Source organism: Hipposideros armiger, unplaced genomic scaffold, assembly GCF_001890085.2.
Source record: "Hipposideros armiger isolate ML-2016 unplaced genomic scaffold, ASM189008v1 scaffold_4, whole genome shotgun sequence".
Taxonomy (NCBI): Eukaryota; Metazoa; Chordata; class Mammalia; order Chiroptera; family Hipposideridae; genus Hipposideros; species Hipposideros armiger.
In genome coordinates, this window is record NW_017731354.1 from 9,255,151 (window position 1) to 9,265,140 (window position 9,990).

Genomic DNA, 9,990 nt, shown 5'->3' on the forward strand with positions numbered 1-9,990 from the left:
GTTTCCAGTTCTGTAGCCCTCATCTGTTAAGGCTGGATTTCAGGTGTGTTTCTGGTCCCATGTTGCCATGTCCATATCTCCGGCTGATGGCAAGTGAGGTGACTGGGGTGCTAGGTCCATGCTAATTCTCTAGTCTCCAGAGCACTCAGCCAATGGTAACTGCCATGCGGGGACACTGAAGTGACCACGTACAGGAGTCCCTGGGATGACAGGTCCCTTCGGCTTGGAGATGCCTAACAATCACAGGACATGCTGAGAAAGTGAACTGAAAGACTAGTGCTTGGGTTCCTGAAAGGCTCAGAGGATTTCAGAGCCTGCAGCAAAGGCAGGCCCTGTAAGAGTGTCTTTCAAAGTCAACTCCATAACCACAGAGTGCTTTGAAGAGAAGACTATGCACCAACATCTTAGTACACTTGAGTTGAAAATGGGGAGAACCAATTGATGTTGGACTAATCGGGATTTGCCTTCTCCATGGTGCCAGCATTTAGCCACAGAAATATAAGTATCCCTTCCTTCTTGGGCTGCTGATAGCATCACTCCCCTGCTCGAGAGCTTTACTGACTCCCCACTGCCTTCTAAGCCAAGTACCAATTTGGGTTCTTCACTTACGAGCAACATGAACTTGGGCAAGTCACTCAACCTTCTGTAATCACGGTTTCTTCATTTATAACATAACGGTAGCTACTACTGGCGGTAGTGTAATGACAACGTAAGTTTGCAGCTTCTTTCAAGAGGTGGAGTCTATTGCCCCTTCCTTGAATCTGAGAAGGTCAAAGAGAAGAGTGACTGTGTGTCACTTCCAAACCTTGACCTCAGAGGCTTTGCATATTTCCTGCCCCTATCTCAGGATCCTGCCACTGGCATGTGAACAAGCCAAAGTTAGCCTGCTGAAAGGATGGGAAGGCATTCAACAGAGGCTGCTCAGCTTGGGTCATCTTAGACTAGCCAGGCCCACTAGCTGACCCATCAGTTGAACACAGACATGTAAGTGAGCCCAAGATCAGCCAAGCTTAGCCCAGATCTGCAGAACCTCTCTAAATGGATGATAAATAACAAATGATTGTTATTTTAAGACACTAAGTTTTGGAATATTTGGTACACAGCGATAGCTGACAGATATACTACTTCATAGAGTTTCGTGATTATCAAATGAGACCATGTATCTGACATGTTTAGGACAGTGCTTGGAACAGCATAAGTGCTGAATAAATATCAGTTAGTACTAGTAATAGTACTAGTTATTGTAGTACTAGTAGTAGCAGTAGCAGAAGAAAATACGCTAAACTTCTTATAAATACTCAGTGTATCTTCTTTATCCTACAATGCACGACCTGGATTTAACCGAGACTGAGCTACTCTCACACAAACATTGCACTTCTCACATCTTAAACTTGATTATATCCTTCCTCTTACCTGGAATGTTCTTTGCTGGCTGTGTACTACCCAAACCGTCTCTGACCTTAAAAGCCTTAGTTAAAAGGAACTTTCAATGATGACCATCAATAAAATCAATTTCCCATTCTTCCATGTATCCATAGCAGTTTGATGATGTCTCATGAGATTAGACTTAATTATGAGTTAATTAAATAATTAGAGTTAGTTATGTCTGTCTGTCCTGCATGACTTTAGATTTTCTGAGGGCAAACCTGGGGACATGTTCACCTCTGGTCTTCCCTCAGTGGGCCCAGTAGAGCGCCCTAAATCAGGAATGGCAAGTCGGCTCTGGTCAGTTGGTAGTCTTCCTGGAGTGCTAAATTGAAAAGGATGGTGAGGCTGCGTCCAGCTCAGTTAGCAACGTCTTTCATGGGCACCATCCGAGCAGGCCCTCAAATGTTTGCTAATTACATTCAGTTTTAAAGCACCATATTTGAAACAAACAAACAAACAAACAAACAAACACAAAATATGATACAGTGCTACATTTCTCTAGCATGTCTAATGGTTATCTCATCTTATCCTATGGCAACCCTGTATTTATTATTCTCCCCTTTACAGAAGAGGTTCCGTGGTTTGACTGAAGTTACCCAGCTAGCAAGAGGCAGAACCCCCCCTTGAATCTAGATGGCCTGCCTCGAAACTCAAGGCCGCTTTCACTGTGGTATACGAATTGTCCTAATTGACATCACGGCCCTGAGTTTCTATTTTCATGCACCATGGAAATTCACTTCAATTATGTAAATTGGAATATTTATTTAAAACATAGGGAAGTACAATATAGCCCAAAGCGCACATGAGTATGCAAACACATAACAGAGAGACACAACATCAAAGAACTTGCTTTGAGTTCTTTCCTGCTATAATTTCCTACCCTAATGCTCTGTGTGGGCAAGTGGGCATGTGCCATCGTTATTGCTATAATAGCATCATAAGGTCATAATTTAATGACTGGTTTACTCAGTCCAAAATGAAGACAATATTTCTAGTACAGTAGTCTTGGCTAGGAAAGAAAGGTATTCTGGTAAATCCAATTTTCTGGTAAATAAAAAATGACTACATAGAATATTATACAGTAGTGGGGAACAATGAACTCAATGTACATAATGTGGACAGGTCACAGAAACAGAAGGCTTCGTGAGAAAAGTAGAAAAGAGAACAAAAGTTTCAATTCAACCCAGTTCACATAAATTGAAGACACATACACAAAACCACATTCCCTATTTTGCCTTTATCACCCATGTGCTTATCATGAGAAGGGGAATAGAAACATGAATCATAAAAAAAAGGGGGGAGGAGGTAAAGTTAGCAAGAAGGGACTCCCTCAAACAGTAATTGGCTAAGAATGGAAAAGTAGGAGTCACATTAATTCTATGACACGGGTCCGAAATTCATTAATTAAAAATAAGTGAATGCAAGTCAATGAAAGTTTCTGCAAAACCAGAAGTGGATTCCAAATGTACAAATAGCTGAAATACCAATCAAAACAGCTTTCCCTCGAAAGTTCTTTATTGAGGAAATAAATTTTCTCCGCCTGCAATTCCATAAATACACATGGAGCCCTTTCCCTGGTTCCAGTGTTGGGAGGACAGAATAATGTAGACTTTCAAGGAACCTAAGAACTGATAATATTTATTGAGCACCTATTAAATGCTAAGTTCTGCCCAGGGCATGCTACACGTATGGTCATTAATCCCCATAACACGATGGCACTTATGATCCCCTTTTAAAAATAAGGAACCTAAGGCTAACAGAGGTCACCAACTTTCCCCAAGCACAGCCAGGAAGCAGTGGAGCTGGAATCAGACTTATATTCCTGGGTCCACAAAGTCCAAGTTCTTTCCATGGGATCCCACTGGTACTGGGGCAAAGTGAGGGTGGGGAAATAAAAGTTACACTCCCCTCTCTCAGCATCGCAGTGTGATTATTGTAAACATCGTGTGGACTTTGAGCTTCTTGAGGGCACAGACCAGCTCCGGTTCACCCCTACAGTGGCAGCACTCGACATAACGTCGGACTTCACGTTCTTGTCAAATGAAGAGCCAGCTAACACTAAGGATAGAAGGGGGCATTGCTGGCTGCACTTTCTGGTTAATAACTTTCCTTTTATATGTAGGCTAGGAAGTTGGTTAGACACCCACAGATGTTGGCACTTGATTGATATCACGTGATAAAATAAAACACGCACCAACACGTGCCAGAGAAGGTGCTTTCCAACACTGTCCAGAGTGAAAGACGATCTAGGTTCGTCCACTTAAATAAAAGGGTTGGAATCTAGTCACTACATCCAGCTTCTGCATCACCATCATCATCATCACCATCATCATCACCATCACCACCATCACACCACTGCCACTATTACCGTCACTACCACCATCGTTCATCAAGCATATCCTATATACCAAGCCCAGAGCTAAGCATCTCACATGCATCATCTCATTTAACAGCCTGATGAGTCAATGCTATTATTTATCCTGTTTTGCAGATAAACAAAGTAAGATGCTGAGAAGTTAAGGTCCTTGCCCAAGATCACATAGGTAGTAAGCAATAGCTGGGATATTAGCTGGGATAGGTTAGAATATGCTGCAATAACAAACGTCTCCCAGATCTCAATGACTTCATGTTTGCAAAGTTTGCTGCAGGTCTGAGCATCTTAAAGCCACCGATCCCCCATGTAGTGACACAGAGACCCAGTGACTCCACCCTGTCAACACGAGGCCTGCGTATTTGCAGACACAAGGGAAGACAAGAATGGGCATCTCATGGAGACTTCTGGAAGTGACTCATGTTACTCACATTTCTGTGGTCCAACTAGTAACATGCCCTTTCTAACTACAAGGAGGCTTGAAAGTGTTGTCTCCAGCATGCCCAAGAAATAAAGGAGAAGTGTGTATAGATGAGCACAAGAACTATCTACCATAAACTGGAACTCCAAAAGCCTCTTAGACTCAGAGGACTGCATCCACTATGAATGTCAGATTTGACTTCTAGAACATGTGCATGGGAGGAGGGGAGGATTATCATGTGTTGCTTAGACCCTTAGAAGACCACTTGCTTGCATTATCATTTAACCCTCACAATAACAACACGAGATAGGCACTATTGTCTCCATTCTATAGATGAGGAAACTGAGGCTCCGAGAGGCAAGGCGACTTTCCTCAGCAAGAGCTGAGACCTAAAGCAATGGTTTACTACCTCCAAAACCAGACTACAGCAAGGTCACAAAAGAATCGCATTCATTCATTTGTTACTTTACAAAATGCTTTCAAATCCGGTCTGGAGTTTGCATTTGTGATAGTCCTGTGAGGTTGGTAGGAATACCCCAGTTTCATAGGCGAGGACACTGGAGCTCGGCAAGGTTAGATACATCACCTGAGAGACCAAGGGGCCAAGTCCATCCATGCACAGAGGTAAAACAGCCTCGAGGCAATGAGTTCCAGGACTGGGAAAAGAAAAGGGAGTAGGCCCCCCAACCTCATTCTGGCAGCCCAATCCCTGGTGCAGAGAAGGCAAGAGAAATTTCAACCCTTACAGAGTTCATGCTCTTAAACACTTATAAAAGCTTTAAGATCCAGACAAAATCCAGACCTAAGTGCAAAGGTTACTTGAGTTGGGATTTTATTACCAGATGTAAATCCATCTTCTCTAAGACTTGTTCCAGGTCCCTTGTGCCTCACTTGAAATATTTCATGTGTGCTGAATGGATTTGTTGGCTCCTGTTGCCTTCGTAAATTATGAAGTCCAAATTTCTTAGGGCCTGGATCCAGCAGGGGTGGCTCTAACTGCCCCCCCCCAAACGCTGAATGGACTGCTCTGCTTCATTCTTTGGAATTGCCCTGATTCACTCTTTGATCCCCCATTTTGGATTGGTGGGGGGTGTTGCTTGGCTTACAACAGTTCCCCCCGCCCCCCGCCCGACCCTCAGCACCCAAATTGGGGCCATCACCCCTACCATTCTGTGGCCACAGCTGATTGGTCCTGCCACAAAGATACTGGACCCAAAATGAACCAGTCAGATTCTCTCAGGAATATGACACTTAGTAAAAGGGATATTGCCATTGGAGGTTGAGACTCCTTAATGGCAGCCCGCTGGGTAGAAAGTCCCTGGGCCTCTTGCTGAGCTCTCTGGAGGTGGGATGTCTAACTTGCCCTTTCATTCTTCTGCCTTTTTACCTTTTTGTTCCACTTAACTGAGCCAGAAACCAAAAAAAAAAATCTTGACTAATATCTGTGTTAACTAATATCTGTGTTAACCCACACACCCTCAAGACAGAGATACATCATCTTTAGCCTTCTTACTGCCTATGAACTGCTTTTCCGTATTTATCTCCAAAACGCAGCAACTTCACATCCTTTCTTTTGGACACCCCCCTAGGATGGTATAGCTGGGTGAGTGGGGCAGGAAAGGAGCTGAGAGCGTGTGCCCAGGGCAAGGGTTGGCCTTCTGGAAGGTGCTACATCTCATCAGCATTGCTATGCACGACCCTGTGAGAACCCGGAGCTGCTGCTCAGAGACTCATTGGGACCCAACACACGTCCAGCCCCATCCCACCCATTCCTTCCCATCTTTCCTACTATTAGGATCCCCAAATCTCTTACCGCATGGCTTTGCAGGTCCTATTTTCTGTATCACCTAAAACGCCTCTTCTCCTTCTCTGATTCAAAACCCAACGTGTCTGTCAGAGGCAGATTATTTCTTCGTGTTCTGCACAGGGCTATAAGGCACAATGTTAAGATTAGCCATTCCCATTGCCTTTCTATGTTTATTCTCCCTCGTTGTACTTAACATGTTGCATTATTATTATTATTATCTGATTTATTTCGTGTCTGTGCTCCCCATTGGACTAGTTCCTTAAACACCTCTTCCTTCATAGAATTGATGCCACCAAGTCAGCTACCGTGTCCCTCTGTACATAGAGGGCGCCTGGGTTTGTTTCCTTTTTATTTATTTATTTTTAGTCCATCATAACACAAGAGATGCAGACTCACGGGAGAAAAGTCTGCAAAGACCCAGCGTTGCAGTAGGGTCTTTGTGTTGCCCTGTGGGTGTGCCTGACCCTGCATGTAACTAACAGGGATGGTGTGCAGGGGCGGGGTGAGAGAGTGGGAGACCGGGCACTGTGTGGAGGGGCGGACAACGAGAAGAAAAGAAGGCCAATCTCAGCAGACCCGCCTTTCTATACCTCACTCGCCAGTTTCTGTGTGAGCACAGGTACTTTTCATCCTCTATCAAGAGAGCTCATCAAAATAGCCCATGGACATTAAGAGGGAAAAACCACCGATGGCCTCCGTGCTGAGGGGTATTATCACACAGGTGTCAAAGAGCAAGAGTGTCTACGTGTCTGATGGGAAGATGTACAAGGCAATGGGCAAGTGAATAGGATGATACATATTCCTTGCACATAAAGTAGCTAACATGTCTAAGTGGTTACCATGTATCAGGGACAGTTCTACGTGCTTCACAGAGTAATGTCTTAAACCATCAGAAGAAACCTGTGTGGTAGGCTTATGATCCCCATTTTACCGATGGGGACATTGAAAAACACGGACCAAGAAACTTGTTCAAGATAACGTGGCCAGTAAGTGGAGTCACCACATAGGCGGCCGACATACCGTGCTGTACTGTACACCAAGAGTCTCAGCCACCATGCTGTATTGTCAGTGTGTGCGTGTGTGTGTGTGTGTGTGTGTGTGTGTGTGTGTGTGAGAGAGAGAGAGAGAGAGAGAGAGAGAGAGAGAGAGAGNGAGAGAGAGAGAGAGAGAGAGAGAGAGAGAGAAAGAGAGGGAGGGAGATTGTATATATAGCTTATACTTTTATGACTCGTATTAACATAGAACATTTCTGGAAGGCAGCCAAGGAATTGTTAGGAGTCCATGCCTCTGGAGAGTGGGGATGAAATAATTAGATGACTTATTTGTCTCTTTGCACCCCCACTACCCTGTCTCAGGAATTTATTCATCTGTAAGTAATAGAATACCCAATTAACATAGACTTAAACAAAACCGGTTTGTCTGACATAACTAGAAGTCCAGAGGTGGTGGTTCCTTGGCTCCCTGATAACAGGGTACTCTGTGCAATTACCTTGGCCTTATAGTCACAGTAAGCCCCTTTCCTTGCTTTATTTTTTTCCTCCATAGTATTTATCTTCATCTAACATCTCCCTGTTTTACCTGTGTACCTTGTTTACTGTCCGTCTTCTGCTCGAGAATGTCGGCTCGATGTTTTGCTCACTGCTGTATCCCAGAGTCCTCCCTGGTACAGGGTAAGTGCTCAATAAACACTTGCTGAACTAACGAATAAATAAATGTTGCCGCTTCAGTCATCATGTCCCTGTTCAAGGCTCAAAAGAGAGAGGAGATGTCACCACTGCCTCTGTCCTCTTTTATCACAAACACAAATGCTTTCCCAGGACCCTCCATGCAGGTTTCCTCTAAGTCTTATTGGCTAGAACTGGGTCACATGGCATGCTTCTTTCTCCTGCAGCAACAGATGCCAGAAAGCCAGGGGCAAGGGGCCATGACTGCATGTGGCCACCCGGGACAGCATCAAGATGTGCTTAGCCAGGAAGAAGCAGGGAGTGGGTGTCAGTTAGCCAGCCAATCATTTCTCCCACAGGTGGTAGAACCTTGTACATATTCTACGTTTAGTTATGATTTTCCTTGAATACAAATGTCCAGCCCCCACTGCAGGCTTGAGCAGAATCTCAGAGCATGAGGCTGAGCATGTGTGCTTTCCAAAGATGCTCAAGAGATTTTGATGCACCATCCAGGATGAAAAGACATTTCCAGAGGGCCCACACTTAGAGGTAGCAGAGGGGTTTTTGAGTCCTGGAAAAGGAAGTGTGACCTGACTCCCATAAAGATGCAAGCCCGAGGGGTCTTTGTCAATCATTGAGTTCAAGGTCTCCATTTTGCAGATGAGTAAACTGAGGTTTCCAGAGGGACCGAGGCTTGTCCGAAGCCTCCCAGGGCTAGTTTCCAGGGTCGTCTCTCAAACCAGGGCTTTGCTCCCTTCAGCTCTTAGCCATGTTATTTTCTATTACCAAGTATAGAAAATATTACCAGGGGCAGGACCCTCCTGTTACTCACATTTAACGTTTACAGAGAAACAACCAAGTATCATTTTTCCCTTTCTCTGTTAACTGCATAATCTAGAGTAATAAATTAGTCCCAAAGCAGAAAGATGCCCTTAATCCCCACACTTCTTTCCATATCCCTGTGGTGTTTATAATGTAACGGGAGTTTTCGTGGTTATTATCTACTCTCAGCCTTTCCCTTTATAAATGTATAAATTTATATTTCATGATTAGAGTTGCAGGTGTCCCCTCTGCTCTATCCCTGCCCTTGAGCTGGAGAGTGACACAGGAAATGGTTTATGTTCTCCGGTCTACGCTGACAGTCTAATCCCACTCGTGTATTTCATGCTCTCTCTCTGTCGAGTTCGTTTTCTCCCAGCCACGAGACAGACCCTGAGCCCAGTGCCTCCATCTCCACAGACTCAAAGCAGCATGAGCCTGGAGCAAAGCTAGGCACTGCCTCAGAAAGATGCCAGCTTTGGAGCAGAGGAGAAACACAGGCAAGGAGACCCACACCAAGGTCATGTTGGTGGATTTATTATTTTTGGTTAAATGCCTCATATCAGCATCGTGCCTGTGTGATTGCTGTGAACACGGCAAGCTCTCTTTCTCTTCTCAGCTCAAGGCTAGAGCAAACCTAAACAACCAGAAAACAGGGGCACCTGTGGCTGTAAAGCGGCCAGGGGAAATCCAATCGCAAAAACAAAATGAAAGAGCAAGGTGTCACCTCCTCAGAGATGGGAAGAGCGGCCAGCCTACCTCCCGAAGTCCGCATGGAACTCCAAGGTCAGACTATATGCTTCCTTGCAAAAGGTACTGAAGCCTGTATGAGGACCATGAAGTTCAAAGACCAAGTGGTTTCCGGGTTGTCTCAAATGCCAGTCAGCTATGTGCCTTGAATCAGTGGCTTAATCCCCCTGAACCTCAGTTGCTCATCTGTGAAAAGAGGGTAAGAAAACCTACCTTATTTTACCCCCAGAGTGACCGGGAGAATGGGAGAACATCTAATACATGTGTCAGGTGATGTGGGTAGATTTGAAGCCACCGAGGCACTGTTACCCTAGAATTCCACCCCAGCTATGCTCCCTCCCTCACCCCCACCAACCAAGATGTATGTGTTTTCCTAGTTATTTGGACATTATTTATGGCACGGGTCATCAGTTGAAGGCAAATGTGAACAATATCAGCTGCATTGAACGTGTTAGTGTGAAAGAGACAAAACATCTATTGACTACCCCACATTTTCCATTTTTATGCAAATATTTGGTACTGCGTAGACATAAAAGGGTAGGGAAGACAACCACAGCACAGAAAAGGAGCAAAGCAGCTCAGGTCAGCTACATACTAAGTGAGTGGTTATTTCTTGAAATGGCATCGTTTCAGCAATTAAGTATTTAATCTGAAATATATTGTTTTCCCTGGACTTTGAAGCCAGCAGCTTGAGCTCAAACCCCAGGATTTCAATACTAGTTCTATTACA